Source organism: Notolepis coatsorum (genome assembly GCF_963971535.1).
Source record: "Notolepis coatsorum genome assembly, chromosome: 8".
In the NCBI taxonomy this organism is placed as follows: Eukaryota; Metazoa; Chordata; class Actinopteri; order Aulopiformes; family Paralepididae; genus Notolepis; species Notolepis coatsorum.
The window spans coordinates 97,319,318-97,337,692 of record NC_140172.1 but is presented as its reverse complement, the minus strand read 5'-3'; positions in this window follow the sequence as shown (position 1 = coordinate 97,337,692).

Here is an 18,375-nt window from a genome sequence, read left to right as displayed (position 1 = left end):
CAGTAACGCCCCCTCTATGGTTGTAGTGCAGTGTAACCCGAAACTTCCTCAAACAGGTTTTCAACAGGCAGAGAACAAGCGAGAGGGAGAGAGAGAGAGAGAGAGAGAGAGAGAGAGAGAGAGAGAGAGAGAGAGAGAGAGAGAGAGAGAGAGAGAGAGAGAGAGAGAGAGAGAGAGAGAGGGACGGCGGGAGGGACTGCAGAAGTGTGTGTAAATGTGTGTGCGCCATCTCTCTCCCTCGTCGGGGACACACAGGCATGCGTTGCTCATGGGACGGGGTTGCCGTGCAACCAGTCTGTGAGCAGAAGCACGCGCACGCACATGCACGGATGTGCACGCGCGTGCACACAGGAATGCGCTGCACTCGACTGATGCGCCAACTCGCTAAGTACTACTTTGCATAACAATACGGCCGGCCGTCAGGTGTGTTCAAATACGTTCTCAGATACATTCACACAAAACTTGTGAATGAAATGTGTTACATTCCATTCGTAGAGGCAATTAGGCACTGTCTTACATTTACATTTACATTTAGTCATTTAGCTGACGCTTTTATCCAAAGCGACTTACAAGTTCTGTACGACAAGCCATCAGGAAGGGCACAACTCTATCAGCTGAGCAACAATGTTCATCAAAGTGTTGAGTGCTACAGTGTAGGTTAGTTTATTAGGACAAGTGCATGACAGTACGGTTAGTTAGGGTTAGATTTTTTTTTTTGTAGTTTTTTTTAAAATTCAGATAATGGTTGAAGAAGTGCGTCTTTAGTCGACGGCGAAAGATTGGACGTGATTCGGCTGTCCTAACTGGGGTGGGTAGTTCATTCCACCATTGTGGGGCAAGGACTGAGAATAGGCGACTTCTCTTTGATGACCCTCCCGGAGCTTGGATAGGAGTAGGTCTGAGGCGGCCAGAAGATGCAGAGCGTAGGGGTCTTGAGGGTGTGTAGTTAGAGACCATTGACCGGAGGTAGGCGGGAGCGGTTCCCTTTGCCGCCCGGTATGCTAGGTCGAGGGCCTTGAAGCGGATTCGTGCAGCAATGGGGAGCCAGTGCAGGTCCCTAAGAAGTGGGGTGACATGGGCCGACTTCGGTAGGTTTGAGATCAGGCGGGCCGCTGCGTTCTGAATGAGTTGAAGAGGCTTAGTGGCAGTGGCCGGGAGGCCAGCGAGCAGTGCATTGCAGTAGTCGAGGCGGGAGATGACTGTTGATTGGACGAGGAGTTGGGTGGCTTCTTTTGTCAGGAAGGGGCGGATCCTTCTGACGTTGCTCAGGAGGAATCGGCAGGTTCTGGTCGTCGCTGTGATGTGAGCAGAGAAGTTCAACTGGTCGTCGAGGACAACACCAAGGTTCTTGGCGGTCGGGGACGCAGTCACAGCTGCATTCTCGACTGTGATTGAAAGGTCGGTTAGGGGGGAGGATTTGGCCGGCAGGTGGAGCAATTCTGTTTTGCTTAGGTTCAGTTTGAGGTGGTTGGACGTCATCCAGGCGGAGATGTCGGACAGACAGGCCGAGATCCGCTCAGAGACGTGGATATCTGAGGGAGGGAAGGAGAGGAAGAGTTGAGTATCGTCGGCATAACAATGGTAGGAGAAGCCATGAGTCTTTAGTCTGTGTATGCGAGGGAACATTTATGCGAATGCGCGGGAGCGAGCGTACGTGCCAGGGAGCGCGCGTGCACGTGGCGTCATTAAAACATAGTGCATCCAGTCGTCCCATGAGCAACGCATGCCTGGGGACACAGCCACATACAGAAATACAGAATACTTTTGCATGAAATGCTTCTTTCTGTTTTGCTCCTGAGAGTGTGCTAGATAAAATAACAAGATAGTATAAAATAGTATAATATAAGTATAAAATAGAAAGTCAAGTACGTAAACAAGGGTAAACAAAACAAAAAAAGTTCAATAATACATATGTACAGTCTATACTTCTGTACAGTCTATACAGTCAGCTTCTATACAGTACAATGTATAATGGTGAGGTATAGCTTAGCTTGTGGTGCCACCTTGTGGTGGTGTGGTGCAATGAGGTGCATGAGATTAATGCCAATAAATATAAAGTGTGTTAGTGTCTAAAAGTGGGTAAAGTGGGTGCTACAGTGTGTTGTTTATTTAAAGTGAGTGTGTGCATGTGGATGTGTGTGTTGTGGGTGTATTTGATGGTCTGTTATTGTTCATTGTTCATTGAGCATCCTGATGGCCTGGGGGTAGAAGCTCCTTCTCTCTTCTCTCTGTGCTTGCCATGAGACTCCGGTATCGCTTGTGTAGTGGAAAATGTATAGTTTCTATATCATATGAGATCATAATTACATCATTACTATCGATCTCAGCCTCCCACAGAACTCTGTAATATATTAACTTTAACAGGCCTCTGTGGAGGGCTGTGTTTGTCTGCACCAAACAAAGGCATAATGACATATCCCGTGCAGAAGCATTTGGGTCATGATCATGAGATCGTATGATGTTAGGGGAGGATACGCCTGTTTAAACTTGTCATGTTGTCATGTGATCAACTGTTCTAGAATGTCTATAAAATGTCAATGTAAGGGGAGGGACGTCTCTCTCTTCCTCCTTCTCTGCCGGCGCCGGTTCTGTATCAATTCTGTTCTATATCAATTCTGTTCCATATCAATTCTGTTCTGTATCAATTCTGTTCTGTCTTGAACCAATGCTTTAAGTTGAATAAACTTCTGTCGATAATAATTAAGACCAGCCTTGTCTGCTTTCCTTAAGAAGCTCCTTTCTCCTTCACTTGCCTGACCGCAGCAGTTCAAAGAGGCAGTTGTTTGGGAAGTGTGTGTAAATGTGTGTGCGCCATCTCTCTCCCTCGTTGGGGACACACACACGCAAACTTGACTGTGTGTGTGTCGGGACGCATCTCTCCTCTCTCTCTCTCCCTTGTCGGAGCATTACACACAAACTTGACTGCGTGTGTGTCAGGGAAGCATCTCTCCTCTCTCTCCCTCTCTCTCTCCCTCTCTCTCTCTCTCTCTCTCTCTCTCTCTCTCTCTCTCTCTCTCTCTCTCTCTCTCTCTCTCTCTCTCTCTCTCTCTCTCTCGCTTGCTCATTCTCTCTCTTGCTTGCTCGTTCAGGCTGAAATCCTGAGGCTGGAAAATTATGCTTTTGAGTACACCATTAGAAATATAAAACAATGATTTTTAAATAAACCTTACAGATGTGTTCAATAGACTCACAGGAATTGTGTAAAGTTGCTCAAATAGTGCAAGGAATAGCATGTCCCCTTTAAATGTGTATTGTTCCCTGTGTGTTTTTATCATAGAGGTGTGGTTATACTTATACTGACGCATCATAGCTTTTTGCTCGCTGATGGGGTCCCATGTTGTGCAGTAGGTGCACTTTTTTCTTTTTCGCCCCTGCCCTTCAAACAGCCTGAGTCCGCCACTGGGTGTAAGTACTATCTTTGTCGTCTTGTCAGAGACATCCTGACATCTCTGTCTTTAATCAGTCGCACTCAGCTTGATACAGGAACTCAGCCTCTGACAATATCCCAGGTCCCATTCAAGCCTTATTTGCATCTTCTGCGTTTACCCTAAGAGACCTCGTTCGAGGATCACTTGAGCTCAGATCATCATCACTGCCAAGAAGTCCCTGGCTTCAAAATATGCAAATTGTTTAAAGAACCAATCAGTGATCCAAACATAAACAAAATGGGTAGCCCCACCACCAAAAATAAATACAAATGGACACAGGCCCCCAAAAGAAATTCATAATAATAATAATAATAATAATAATAATAATAATAATAATAATAATAATAATAATAATAATAATAATAATAATAATAATAATAATAATAATAATAATAATAATAATAATAATAATAATAATAATAATAATAATAATAATAATAATAATAATAATAATAATAATAATAATAATAATAATAATAATAATAATAATAATAATAATAATAATAATAATAATAATAATAATAATAATAATAAATTATGGTAGTGACCAAAAATTATGGATACCATGATAATTTTTCATAAGGGTGTTTTCTCTGGTTGATTGACTGAGCTCTTGATATAAGGACTAACATCAGCCAACAGGTTTATATGAGTTGTTAATTCTATTAACTGTATTTTGTGTCTGTAAAAGGTTGGTTTATGTTGGTAATGTTTGTAAACACTGGATTAAAAACAGACATCCGATTTACCATATAATGGGTTAAGAAAGCACTATATAGTGTATTTCCATCAATAGATCAAACTCTTCAAGCCTATAATGGTAATATACCCCGTATTGATCAAACTAATAAAAAAACGGAGTGGGCCTTTAACATCTGTTCTGCAGACAAGCAGACATTCCTTGGCATCTCTCCCTGACAGACAATTGACATTATTTTTCTGCAGCGTCAGCACGGGGCTATGCTCGCTGTTGTGATTTAGTTGTCACAGTCAAGTACTGTAGTTGTCATTTGTCATCAATACAGATTAAAGCTTATTTTGAGAGTATCTCGATTAGCCTACAGCACATCGCTGTTGTGACACTGAGACATTTTCAGCAGCTGGTATGTTGAAAAAAAGAAAATTGAGGTTGAAACAAATTGAGCCTGAAATTCCTGAGAGAGCTTTGTTACTTCACTAATAATATTAGTGATCTTGGCAAGTCAAAGTTAAAAACAAAACAGACAAAAGGAAGTATAAAACAGTAAAGTTACACAACAAAAGGTTAACCCTTTCACAACCACACTACAGAAGGTTAACCCTTTCACTACCACACTACAGACGGTTAACCGTCTCTAGTGTGGTAGTGAAAGGTTAACCTTCTGTAGTGTGGTAGTGAAATGGTTAAGTGATCACGTGTTGCTCTAGTGTTGAAAACGGAGCCAAATGTAATCTGATAACCCTGGTGTGTGCCCACTGGTGGAACCTTAACCAGCCAGTTTCTATGTGTATTTCAATGTTATTATTGTTGCTGTTCACATTGTTGTGTTTCATTTTACTTTTTGATGCCCCTTTGACCCTGGATCCTGGACTTTCTGACGACAGGCCCCAGGTAGTCAGGGTGGGTGGACACACCTCCAACTCAATCACCCTGACCATCGGGTCCCCCGAGGTTTGTGTCCTCAGCCCCCTGCTGTATTCGCTGTACACACATGACATTGTGGGCAGGTTCAGCTCCAACTCCATAGTAAAGTTTGCGGACAACACGTGGTGGTGGGCCTGATCTCTAACAATGACGTGAAGGCCTACCGGGAGGAGGCCTACTCCTGAACATTGGTAAGACCAAGGAGCTGGTTGTGGATTTTATGAGAATACAGCAGGGGTCACACACTGTGGATTATGGGGCTATCGTGGACAGGGTGAGCAGTTATATTTCGTATGGCATCGCTCCCGCTCTGAGCCTTACGAGATACTCTATATCTCCTGTGATACCTAATGTATCTCCCACGAACAAAAACACATGCACCCCACCTGTATGGGGCCCCGCCCCTTATGGTGGTACCACCCATATAATCATGACTCTGGTCATGACACACCCTTCCTCTATTTTCGTCCCAGCGTACTGGATGCTATGCACCATGCGAGCTAGCGGAATGAAAAGATTAAGGAAGATTAATAATGTTGGAAGCTTACCGGAGGTTGCTGGCCCCTGGCATCTTCGACGCATGTTTTCGGCGACACGACGGGCCTGTGATGTTCCTCGTTTGATGACTGCACATCGAGGTTCAGCTGTACAAGGCTGGCTGTCGGGCCAGCTTGTACTCAGGTAGGCCCTGTGTCTTCAGGCATGGGTATTAGTGTTGGTAATGCTGGTTTGTGTTGTTGACACAACCTTGTTGTGTGTTGGCGCCAGGGGCAAGATGGTTTGGTGAACGTTCTCTGCAGGGAACGGTTTCCAAGCTGTCTTGGGCGTGCTGCTAAAACATCTAAAGCTATGCTAACATGCTATCGCTACTGCCGCATGCTATCACTACTGCTAATTGCTATGCTGTTTTAATGTCTCCGCCGTGAGATGTTGTCACTCTCCCGCCTCTTGCCCGGTTCATCAATGAAGGTCAGTCGGTAGCTGTTGTGGGGTTTTGAGTTCTATTTACCTTTTTCGGGTAAATGGGTTGACAACGGGGTAGGTCGTGGCTAGGTTCTAGCCAGGTATTACCTTGTGTTCCGGCGGGGTTTGTTGAACGGTGTTCCCATCTGGGTTGGCGTCGGGTAGTGGGGCTATGGGTCCAGCCGACATGGTAAACATGTTGCGTGTCTGTGCACAGGCAATTGTTGTCTTGGGTTCCACATTGCCTGGCGTTAGGCTGCAGTAGTATAAGGGCAGGGCCGCTTGGGAGAAATGTGAGGCCCTGTGCGTTTTTAGACGCGAGGGCCCCCATCTCCTGGGGCGGCCCTGTGTAGGGGGCTATTGTTTCATTTTGTCACTCTGCTATGAGAAGGCTGTCTTGCTACAGCTTTCTCTCCTCTCAAACCATTCATACTGACGGTCAATCGGTATACTGGGGGAGTAGTGCGGGGGGGGGGCTTTGTTTACCTTTTTTGGTAAATGGGCTAAACTAGGGCTGGTGTTCTGTTGTGAATATTTTGAATGAAGACGGGTCTGGTCCGTCTCCCCTTAAACTTTGTGTGTATGGGTTTGCTCATTCTACAGTTTTTGTGGTTTAGCTCTTTTATTCATTTAACCTTTTCATGGTCCACACCACAGTGGAGGGTGCTGTTTGCAATCACCACTGGTGCTCCATGTTAACGTCAGTCCTTTGTTTTTGATATATTGAAACAATGCCCCGCCCGGCCGACACCATGGTCGGCCTGGCGAGTGGCTGGTGGGCTGTTAAGGCTTGTACCGCCACGGTATGGAATTGGCAACGATTAGAACTGTGTTCGAATTGGTGTTTTTTCTATTACAGAAATGGTGTCTGGTGGAGGGGCCTTGAGGGCCGGCCGACGTCGACACATCGCGCACGGTGTTGGTAAACCACTCCGTCGAGGATGTTGACGTTATTAGCTTTGACCCAGCCGCAAGCTATAACCGCTCAGGGTTCCCCTCTCCGCAGGGGATTTTGGTCTTCTGCTGGAGCGCGGGCGGTATTGTCCTAGGCCCTACACCGCCTCACACCGCGCAGCCAGAAGAAGGGAGAGCACGGCCTCGTCAGCGGCGATGACGGGGCCCTCGACAGGCGGCCATGTTTCCCCCGCCAGTGGTGCCCTGGTTGGAGAATCGACAGGGTATCGCGAGGCCGACAGTCTTGGCGGCCGAGGGATCGGCCATTTTGGGTGATTTCGGTGTTGGTAAACCACTCCGTCGTCATTTTGCCGCGAGCAGCCCGCTCCCCGTTCAATCCTCTCTCTGGTACCCCCAGAAGCGGGGCTCTGAGCGTTCTCCTTTGGCTGCGGGCCGCGAACCTTCATTGAAGCGTATGCGGCCCCATTCTTCGCTTCTCATGGAGACAGGGGCTGACACCCAGTTGATGGCTGAGCCTGGGTCTGTCCGTGAGAATGTTGTGCTGTCAAGCGGCTCCCACACCTTGAACTGTGTTGGTTGAGCCTGGTGTTACGTCTGTCAACTTAAGTGTTGTCAGCAGGGGGGCTCGAAACCTTTTGAGGCACACAGTGCGGGCTTCCCCGGCCTCGCCTTCGCCAGGCCAGGTATCATGTTGGTGCTCCCACTCCTGGAATATTGGCAAGTGGTCGCAGCTCACGTGGTTTGGGGTGGTAGTGATATCACTGCAGGGCTACGGTGTGTAGGAACCCATGGGGGCCTTACACCTTGCATGTCCGGCTGCAGAACAACTCCTTCAGCATGTTCTGGAGGGGTGTTCAGTGGGGGGGCTTTTTTGATCGGAAGCCCCCCGTATCAGACAGGCCCTTTTCTGTCGGGGTTCCCCCTTGGGTGCGATTGCCTCGTGGGTGGTGTCAGGGTCAGGTGTTCCGACACGGAACGCGCTCCTCGCACGATTCCAGGGTTGTCTTCGCACAGCGGGGGGGACCGGGCCAACTATCTACAGTTCCTGGCGGACCTGCGCCACGTGACGGCGGGTGCGTTGGGAGTGTCGTCACATATGACTACGGCAGTACCATATGTCGAGGTAGATGGAGAGAACGGTGAGGCGGGGACTTGTGTTTACACAACCCCACCCGTTTTCAGGTTTGGTACAGACCCTGTTGTCGGGGTCTCCAGCAGGGACAGCTCTGGTCGACGAGATCCAATCTCTGTGGACGAAGCAAGCCATCGTCGTGGCGTTCTCCTCCCGGTGTTCTCTGCCCGAGAAGTCGGGAGGGAGGGGTGTAAGACCCATGCTGGACCTGTCCCATGGGAAGGTTCAGCATTTTTTGGATCGTCTCCTACCTGTTGAACACTGTCAGGTGGGGGTCTGGTTCTCCTCCATAGACCTGTAGGATGCGTATGCGCATCCCCGATCTTCCATCCTAGGGCTTACCTACGCTTCCTTTGCAGGGTTAGCGTATGAGTACCAGAGGCTGCCGTTCGGTTTTCTCTGGCTCCCCGCATCTTCACCAAGTGCGTGGAGGCCGCACTGGGGCCTCTGCGTCATCCGGGGTTACGGAGTGTTCTGCCCTGATGACGTTCTGGTCCTTCGCGGTCAAGGTGGATCGTCAGGTCTCGTACCAGGCAGGTCTCTACCAGACTGGGGTTGCTGTAGACGGGATGTAGAGTATTCCTCTTCCCAGTCAACGGTTGGAGGGCTATGGGCATCCATCTCAGAGCGTGTTGTCAACACGCTCGGGAGGTTCCGTCCTAGGACGGTTACGGCGCTGTCTCACGTCACGTTTTCACCGACGCCTCCCTCGCTGGTGACGCGTCGGGCCAACGCAGTAGGGGGCAGCTGGCAAACCATGCTGCCCGGTCTGCGCTGCGTTCAATGTGTTGGTGTTGAAAGCGGTCCTTCTGGTCCACAAATGGTGTTGATCAGGACGGACGATACGACGTCAGTGTCGTGTATCGACAGACAGGGAGGAGTACGCTCCCCCTGTCTGCACCAGGCGGCGGGCGGCTGGCTATGGGCGTCCTCCATCTGCGCGGCCTAAGGGCTCCCCACATCCCCGGCAGGGAGAATGTGGGTGCAGGTGTACTGTCGCGGGGCGGCCCTCATCCTGACGGGTGAGGATTGCGTCTGGACATGGCCAGGCAGGTCTGGGACCGATGCCGTGCCGCCAGGGATTCTTCCCCATACATCTGTTAGGTCAGTTGTTGGGACGGGTACGTTGAGGGGCGCAGGTCCTTGATCCTGATGGTGTTACCATCTGGAATGCGCATGCTCCCTCCACTGTCGCGCTTACGCGGGCAGATGACGTATGTTCCAAGTGTGGTGTAAGGCGGGGGGCCAGGACTCAGTCTCCTGCCCCCTGGTTGCTGTCCTTAGTTACCTCCAGTCTCTCCTTGATAGACTGTCGGCTTCGACGGTGAGGGTATATGCAGCAGCTATATCCTCCTATCATGAGGGGTTTGAGGGGATGTCTTGTTCAGCCACCCTCTTGTGAAGCGTTTCCTGCTTGGCGCTCGACGCGTTAAGCCGGTGCAACGCTCCTTGGCTCCGACTTGGGATCTTCAATTGGTCCTCGGTCGGTTGTCCTTGGCCCCGTTTGAGCCGCTCGAGCGGGCGCCGTTGGGACAGCTGTCCTTCAGGACCGCGTTCCTTCTGGCTGTCACTTCCGCTAAACGCGTAGGTGAGCTCTGTGCTCTCTCGGTACGTCCAGAGTGCCTGTCTTTTCGGACCGATTGCGGTGTCACTCTGCGACCTAATCCTGCTTTCGTGCCTGAGAATATCCGGAGTTCCTTCCGCTCCCGGGATATTGTGGTTCAGGCGTTTCGTCCTCCTCCTCACACTGGTGAGTTAGATGCGGGCCTTCACCTGTCATGTCCAGTCCGTGCTTGGGGATTTACCTCAGCCGTACTCAGGATTTCAGGGTTACCGACCAGCTTTTTGTCTGTTACGGTGGGGCTCGTGCTGGTAAGGCACTGTCGGAGCAGCGCCTGTCCCATTGGTTGTGCGAGGGTGTTACCCTCTGCTACACGCTGGCTGGGCAGGATCCCCCTGGGGGCGTCAGGGCGCACTCCACTCGTGGGGTGGCTGCCTCTGCCGCTCTCCTGGGTGGGGCCTCGGTGGAGGCCATCTGTGCTGCAGCTTCATGGTCCTCCCCGGGCTCCTTTGTAAGGTTTTACCTCATGGACATGACCGGGGGTTCTGTCTCCCAGGCGGTTCTGGGGTCTGTGGCCTTTCCTGCTTCCCGTCCTTTGGTCGGGTAGCGGGAGTGTATGGGTATGGGCCGCAGTGTGTTGAGTCACACGTGGTTCCGCCTGTACGGTGTGTTCAAGGGGTTCTGGCTCCCTCTTGTTCGCATTCAGGTGGAGTTGACTGCGCCCCCCCTTCGTTAGGAAGGATGGGGTGACAGGGCTCCCCGCACCCCTTGATGTGGGCTTACGGGTCCTCAGGGGGTACATCTGTCGGGTCTCGCACCCGCTCTTCCCCATTATCTCGTAAGGCTCAGAGCGGGAGCGATGCCATACGAAATATAACGATAGGTTATGTAGATAACCTAGTTATATTAGTATAGGCTAAGCTCCCGCTCTGCGCGCCCTGAGTTCCCTCTTGAGGGATCTTTTCCTGGGACGGGTTTTTGGCGAGGAAGGGTGTGTCATGACCAGAGTCATGATTATATGGGTGGTACCACCATAAGGGGCGGGGCCCCATACAGGTGGGGTGCATGTGTTTTTGTTCGTGGGAGATACATTAGGTATCACAGGAGATATAGAGTATCTCGTAAGGCTCAGAGCGGGAGCTTAGCCTATACTAATATAACTAGGTTATCTACATAACCTATCGTTTTAAGTACCTGGGAGTCCACATCACAGAGGACCTGACATGGAAAACACGTACACAGACACTGTGTTAAAAAAGGCAAAGCAGCGCCTACCACCTGAGACAACTCAGGAAATCAGGGAAGATACTCCAGTCCTTCTACTCTGGGGCTGTGGAGAGCATCCTGACTGGGAACATCACTGACTGGTTTGGCAACTGCACTGCCCAGGACAGGAAGGCTCTACAGAGAGTAGTGCGCTCAGCAGAGTGTACTATGGATATTGCACTACCACCCCTGCAGGACTTATACAACAGGAAGTGCAAATCCAGAGCCTGCAGAATAATAAAGGACCCCCACCACCCCGACAATAGCCTGTTCAAGCTGCTGCAGTCAGGCAAGCACCTCTGCATACATGTAGCAGTAACAGAGAGACTCAGAAGCTTCTATCCCCAGGCCATCAGGATGCTCAACGAACAATAACACTATGTAACAACCATCAAATGCACTCACAGCACACACATCCACACACACACACTCACTTTAAACATACAACTCACTGCAGCACCCACTTTAACCACTTTAGTACACCTAAGCACACTTTATATTTATCGGTAAAGAATTTGCACTACAACCCATACCTCATTACACCTTACTGTAAATTATATTGTACCTAAATTGTACCTCATCCCACTTCTGCTTTGCACTGTATAGTATATTGTATGGTAACTCAGTTACTTCTACTCTACATAGAGCATTGTATATATGTATATACTGAACATTTTTGTCTACATACTTGACTTCTATTTTATACTTGCTATACTTATTGTGAGGTTCGCCTTTCCCTGGACCTTTAATTCCCTGTCTCCTCACTTCTCCAGCCCCCACCCTCGCGCTCGTTTAGCCTCGTCTGCTCTTCAGCAGCCCACACCCTTGGACTATCTGTCAGTATCTGTTTGATTGGTTCGTGCCGAACACACTCTTCTAGTTCAAGTATCAATTACCATCACGCACCTGATGTGTGTTCTAATTAGCGCCCCAGTGGGTTTTAAATACCTCGCTCTTCCCCTCAGTCCTGGTCGGGTCGTTCCGTATCATATCTCTATCAGCAAACTCCTACGGGAGGTTCTCAATCTGTAGGCTCCTACGGGAGTTTCTGTTTCTGTCTGTTATGCTGTTTCATCTCCGGCGTGAGATGCGCTCAAGCCTTCGCCACCTGTCGCCGTTTGCCTGGAGGGAGACACTGTACTGCGCTCTCTAATCCTCTACGGGAGGTATTCCAGTGTTCCACTCCAGACCTCCGAGCCAGACGCGCTCTTCACTCCAGACGCGCATCCAGACGCGCATCCAGACGCACTCCAGACGCGCATCCAGACTCCGCGCCAGACACGCTCTTCACTCCAGACGCGCATCCAGACGCGCATCCAGACTCCGCGCCAGATGCGCTCTCCGTACCGGCGCGTACTCCAAGCAGACGCGCACCACTCAGACCTCCGCGCCAGATGCGCTCTCCGTACCGGCGCGTACTCCAAGCAGACACGCACCACTCAGACCTCCGCGCCAGATGCGCTCTCCGTACCGACGCGTACTCCAAGCAGACGCGCACCACTCAGACCTCCGCGCCAGATGCGCTCTCCGTACCGGCGCGTACTCCAAGCAGACGCGCACCACTCAGACCTCCGCGCCAGATGCGCTCTCCGTACCGGCGCGTACTCCAAGCAGACGCGCACCACTCAGACCTCCGCGCCAGATGCGCTCTCCGTACCAGCGCATACTCCAAGCAGACGTGCACCACTCAGACCTCCGCGCCAGATGCGCTCTCCGTACCGGCGCGTACTCCAAGCAGACGCGCACCACTCAGACCTCCGCGCCAGATGCGCTCTCCGAGCCGGCGCGCTCTCCTCCAGACGTCTAGCCTGCGCCCTCCTACTCCTCCCTGTAAGCAGCTCCAGCCCTCGCCCTGTCCAAGGCCTTAACCCTGTTTCTCTCTGTCCCTGTCTCCAGCCCGCCCCCGCGGGCCTCTGTCCCTGTTTCCCCTTTCTAGTCCTCCTAGTCCTCCCTGTCCAGTCCTTCTGGTCCTCCTAGTCCTCCCTGTCCCCAGCCCGCCTCCGCGGGCCTCTGTCCCTGTTTCCCCTCTCTAGTCCTCCTAGTCCTCCCTGTCCAGTCCTTCTAGTCCTCCTAGTCCTCCCTGTCCAGTCCTTCTAGTCCTCCTAGTCCTCCCGGTCCAGTCCTTCTAGTCCTCCTAGTCCTCCTTGTCCAGTCCTCCTAGTCCTCCCTGTCCAGTCCTCCTAGTCCTCCTAGTCATCCCTGTCCAGTCCTCCTAGTCCTCCCTGTTCCTGCCCTTGTCCCTTGCCCTGGCTCTGTCCGTTAGCCTTCCCTTAGCCTTCCCCTTAGCCAGCTCGCCTCTTAAAGGCACTTTGCTAATTTTCCCAAGTTCTTGTTTTCCAGTAATTTGTGTTCTCCCTTAAAGGGACAGTGCCGTTTTCTGTTGTTATTCAATAAATGCCTGTTCTTGGCTTACTCTCATACCTGTCTTGTGTTGTGCGATTGTGGTCGGTTACAAACCATAACAGTACGACCCGACCAGTCGACGACCCCAGCCAGCACAGACGGTGTATGTTGAGTTTGCCTTTTTTTTTTTTCCTGTTAGCTCCCTTGTTAGCCCTGTTAGCTTCCCTGTTAGCCCTGTTAGCTCCCCTGTTAGCTTGTTAGTCTCCCCTGTTAGCTCCCCTGTTAGCCTGTTAGTCTCCCCTGTAGCTTCCTTGTTAGCCTCGTTAGCTCCCCTGCAGCTTGCTAGGCCTCTACTACCAGCATGGCCCCAGTCTGCTAGCTTAGCCCCGGCTGCTAGCACAGCCTCTATGTTAATGCAGCCCTTGCAGCTAGCATAGGCCCTGTAGCTAGCCCTGCCCAGGCAGCTAACCCGGTCTCTCTGCATGGCCTCCACTTGTTGTGTAGTTTTCCCACTGCTAGGACTGCCCTTTCAGCTAGCAAGGTCAGTTTTTCTCCCACTGCTAGGACTGCCCCTTCAGCTAGCAAGGTCAGTTTTCCCCACTGCTAGGACTGCCCCTTCAGCTAGCAAGGTCAGTTCCCCACAGCTAGGACTGTCCTTCCAGCTAGCTTGTTCTCTCATGCTGGTCCAGCCCTGTCTGCCAGCCTAGCTCCGGCAGCTAGCGCAGCCTCTTTGTTAATAGCAGTAGCAGTACAGCTAGCTTAGGCCCTGTAGCTATCAGTGCCCTGGTTGTTACCCCTCAGCTCCTCTAGTTACCCCTCGGCTCCTCTGGTTACCCCTCAGCTCCTCTAGTTTCCCCTCAGCTACCCTGCCCCTTTGCTAGCCCCGCTTTTGGTGTAGCTTCCCCGCTAGCATGGCCCAATTTTTTGTTTTGTTGCCTTGTCATTTCCCCTGCCCCTCTGTCTGTATTTTTGGGTCGCCCGGTGGCTCCCGTGGAGGGGGGAGTACTGTGAGGTTCGCCTTTCCCTGGACCTTTAATTCCCTGTCTCCTCACTTCTCCAGCCCCCACCCTCGCGCTCGTTTAGCCTCGTCTGCTCTTCAGCAGCCCACACCCTTGGACTATCTGTCAGTATCTGTTTGATTGGTTCGTGCCGAACACATTCTTCTAGTTCAAGTATCAATTACCATCACGCACCTGATGTGTGTTCTAATTAGCGCCCCAGTGGGTTTTAAATACCTCGCTCTTCCCCTCAGTCCTGGTCGGGTCGTTCCGTATCATATCTCTATCAGCAAACTCCTACGGGAGGTTCTCAATCTGTAGGCTCCTACGGGAGTTTCTGTTTCTGTCTGTTATGCTGTTTCATCTCCGGCGTGAGATGCGCTCAAGCCTTCGCCACCTGTCGCCGTTTGCCTGGAGGGAGACACTGTACTGCGCTCTCTAATCCTCTACGGGAGGTATTCCAGTGTTCCACTCCAGACCTCCGAGCCAGACGCGCTCTTCACTCCAGACGCGCATCCAGACGCGCATCCAGACGCACTCCAGACGCGCATCCAGACTCCGCGCCAGACGCGCTCTTCACTCCAGACGCGCATCCAGACGCGCATCCAGACTCCGCGCCAGATGCGCTCTCCGTACCGGCGCGTACTCCAAGCAGACGCGCACCACTCAGACCTCCGCGCCAGATGCGCTCTCCGTACCGGCGCATACTCCAAGCAGACGCGCACCACTCAGACCTCCGCGCCAGATGCGCTCTCCGTACCGGCGCGTACTCCAAGCAGACGCGCACCACTCAGACCTCCGCGCCAGATGCGCTCTCCGTACCGGCGCGTACTCCAAGCAGACGCGCACCACTCAGACCTCCGCGCCAGATGCGCTCTCCGTACCGGCGCGTACTCCAAGCAGACGCGCACCACTCAGACCTCCGCGCCAGATGCGCTCTCCGTACCGGCGCGTACTCCAAGCAGACGCGCACCACTCAGACCTCCGCGCCAGATGCACTCTCCGTACCGGCGCGTACTCCAAGCAGACGCGCACCACTCAGACCTCCACTCAAACTTGAAACTTGAAGAAACTTGAACTTGAGCTTCTTCCCCCAGGCAAAGCAATGGTCACTTTAAAAAAACATAACTGTATGTTTTTGTATAGTATAGTTAGTAGTTACATACAGTATAGCATAACTGTATATTGTATAGTATATTGTATAGTAGTATACAGTATATAGGACTCATTACCTTTAAGCTTAGCATTGTATTGTATTTGTATTTGTATATTGTATTTTATCTTAGTAACTTTTATCATGTCTATTTATTATCTATTCTATTTTATTCTATTATTATTTGCATTTTTTTGCACAATCCAGGCGGGCATGGCCACCTTCATTTCACCACATGTCTCGTGTATGTATGTGACTAATAAATCTCTTGAATCTTGAAAATCTTGATGACACACACTGTGGCACCCAACCAGAGCATCCCTCTGATCCCCATAATCTGTCCAGATCCCAGGGAACAAAGCCTCTCCATTATGGAGAGAAAACGTAGGCATTACACACATTATCCCTTGAGGTCCCCTGCCAGCCAGTTTGCATAGGACTATAACACTGTTTCTTTTTTCATCACCACTAACAGTTTCCATATTTATATTACCATGTATATTTATGGGCACCTGATCATGAAACGCATGTTGCAAAATAAAATAAAAAGCCCAGTTAGTCGGTCCCGGGGTACCATTGCAGTAGATGCTGGCTCCCTCTGTAATAGACTGCTACCGTATAGATGGAGCCAGTAAATTAATGGTTGTAAAACGTCTCTCATCTCCAATAATGCAAGCAGGCGACTCTGCTGCAGTGGGCAAGAAAATTGAGAATCAAATTAAGTCACAGTATATTCACCTCCTTCCAACATTCTCTCTCTCTCTCTCTCTCTCTCTCTCTCTCTCTCTCTCTCTCTCTCTCTCTCTCTCTCTCTCTCTCTCTCTCTCTGTCTCTCTCTCTCTCTCTCTCTCTCTCTCTCACCTACAGTACAAACCAAATAATCCCAAGGCCCCCCGACACACACACACACACACACACACACACACACAACACAACACAACACAACACACACACACACACCTCCATTCCACCCTGCAAATAGTCATTTTGTTTTTTACAATCCACTTCATTTGGAGGCACTAGGGTGATTGTGTGTGTGTGTGTGTGTGTGTGTGTGTGTGTGTGTGTGTGTGTGTGTGTGTGTGTGTGTGTGTGTGTGTGTGTGTGTGTGTGTGTGTGTGTGTGTGTGTGTGTGTGTGTGTGTGTGTGTGTGTGTGTGTGTGTGTGTGTGTGTGTGTGTGTGTGTGTGTGTGTGTGTGTGTGTGTGTGCGTGCGTGCGTGCGTGCGTGCGTGCGTGCGTGCGTGCGTGCGTGCGTGCGTGCGTGCGTGCGTGCGTGCGTGCGTGCGTGTGCGTGCGTGCGTGCGGTGAGGAGGAGTGTTATAGGGAGAGTTGTCTGGGTGGGAAACAAGCCCCTAATGCTAATAAACGAGCTTGGCTTTGCTTCTCCTGCCCTGTGAGCTGTGGGGAGAGGGAGAGAGGAGAGGGCTGAGTAATTGGAAAATATCCCTCCTCCTCTTCCACAGAACTCAGCCGCACCCTCCACCACCCCACACCTTTGTACAACACTTCCCAATCTGTTTTGCTTCATAAAAAAACACAATCAGCCTAATTTGAAAACACACACTTGTTCTCATTCTGTGTGTGTGTGTGTGTGTGTGTGTGTGTGTGTGTGTGTGTGTGTGTGTGTGTGTGTGTGTGTGTGTGTGTGTGTGTGTGTGTGTGTGTGTGTGTGTGTGTGTGTGTGTGTGTGTGTGTGTGTGTGTGTGTATGTGTGTGTGTGTGTGTGTGTGTGTGTGTGTGTGTGTGTGTGTGTGTGTGTGTGTGTGTGTGTGTGTGTGTGTGCAGCATTACAAGGTGAAGGTGTGTTCTTCTGTATATCATACGATCTACACAGAGGGATGGGAAGGCAACAGTGGGGGCGACAGTGGCTCAGGAAGTAAAGCAGTCGTAATCCGGAGGTTCCCGGTTCGATTCCCGCTCCTCCTGGGCAGCGTGACGAAGTGTCCCTGAGCAAGACACTTAATTAACCCCTAATTGCTCCCGGTATGCTGTGCAGGTTGCCACCTTGCATGGTTGCCTCTGCCATCGGTGTGTGAACGGGTAAAATGTGAGGAACAAATTGTAAAGCACTTTGGATAAAAGCGCTATATAAATGCAGTCATTTATTGACCATTTAATTGTTGGTTGTTGCTGTCTGGCTCTCTGCTGCTTGTGTTTGTACGTGCTGTCTGTCTCTGAGCAGACTGATTCCGGCTGATGCTCCTTTAGAACTCTGCGTCTAGACAGCCAGGGAGATGAGGAACCTCTAGCTATTATAATAATAAATCATTCAAGAAAATAAAGATTCAAAACTTAAGAAGCTTCTGAAAAACCTGCCTTCACTTACAGGTGCTTTCTTAATGTGTTATCGGCTGTTTTGATTGCTCTTTTCCATTTTTATGATTTATTTGATTGAATTCCCTATTCCATCAGCTACTATGATGTTTTGATGTTAGTGTTTGTGAAGCACCTTGTTACTCAACCATACAAGGATCTATAAAGGTTTACTTGCTTGCTTGATGAAACAGATGTGTATCCGTCATCTTGTCACTCTTGGTCCATGTCCAATGAAGTGTTCAAGGTTGCACACGTCTTAATGACTTCCTTGACTTTTATGTCTAAACTAAAATAAAACTTCTACTATATTATACTTACTATAGTAATACATTTCATTATGAGTGTGTCACAGACTCTAGCGGGCACATTTTTAAGCTAGGCAGTGGTATCATACAGTATGAAACTAAGTATTCCATAGATATTACATCATTCCAACAGCTTGTCGGAAAGGGGGATAAATAATGCTTAAAAAAATTTATGATAAATGTTGGTGAGGGGAAAAAATGCTAATGCCATTTTCAATGGGGTCCCTCCGCCTCTCACCTCAAGATATCTAAATGAAAATGGGTTATATGGGAACCCAGGAGTCTCCCCTTTACAGACGTGCTCAAGTTATGCTAATCCCATGCAGTTCTGTATGTATTTGCCTATTTCTGCATACTGTGGTCCCTAAAC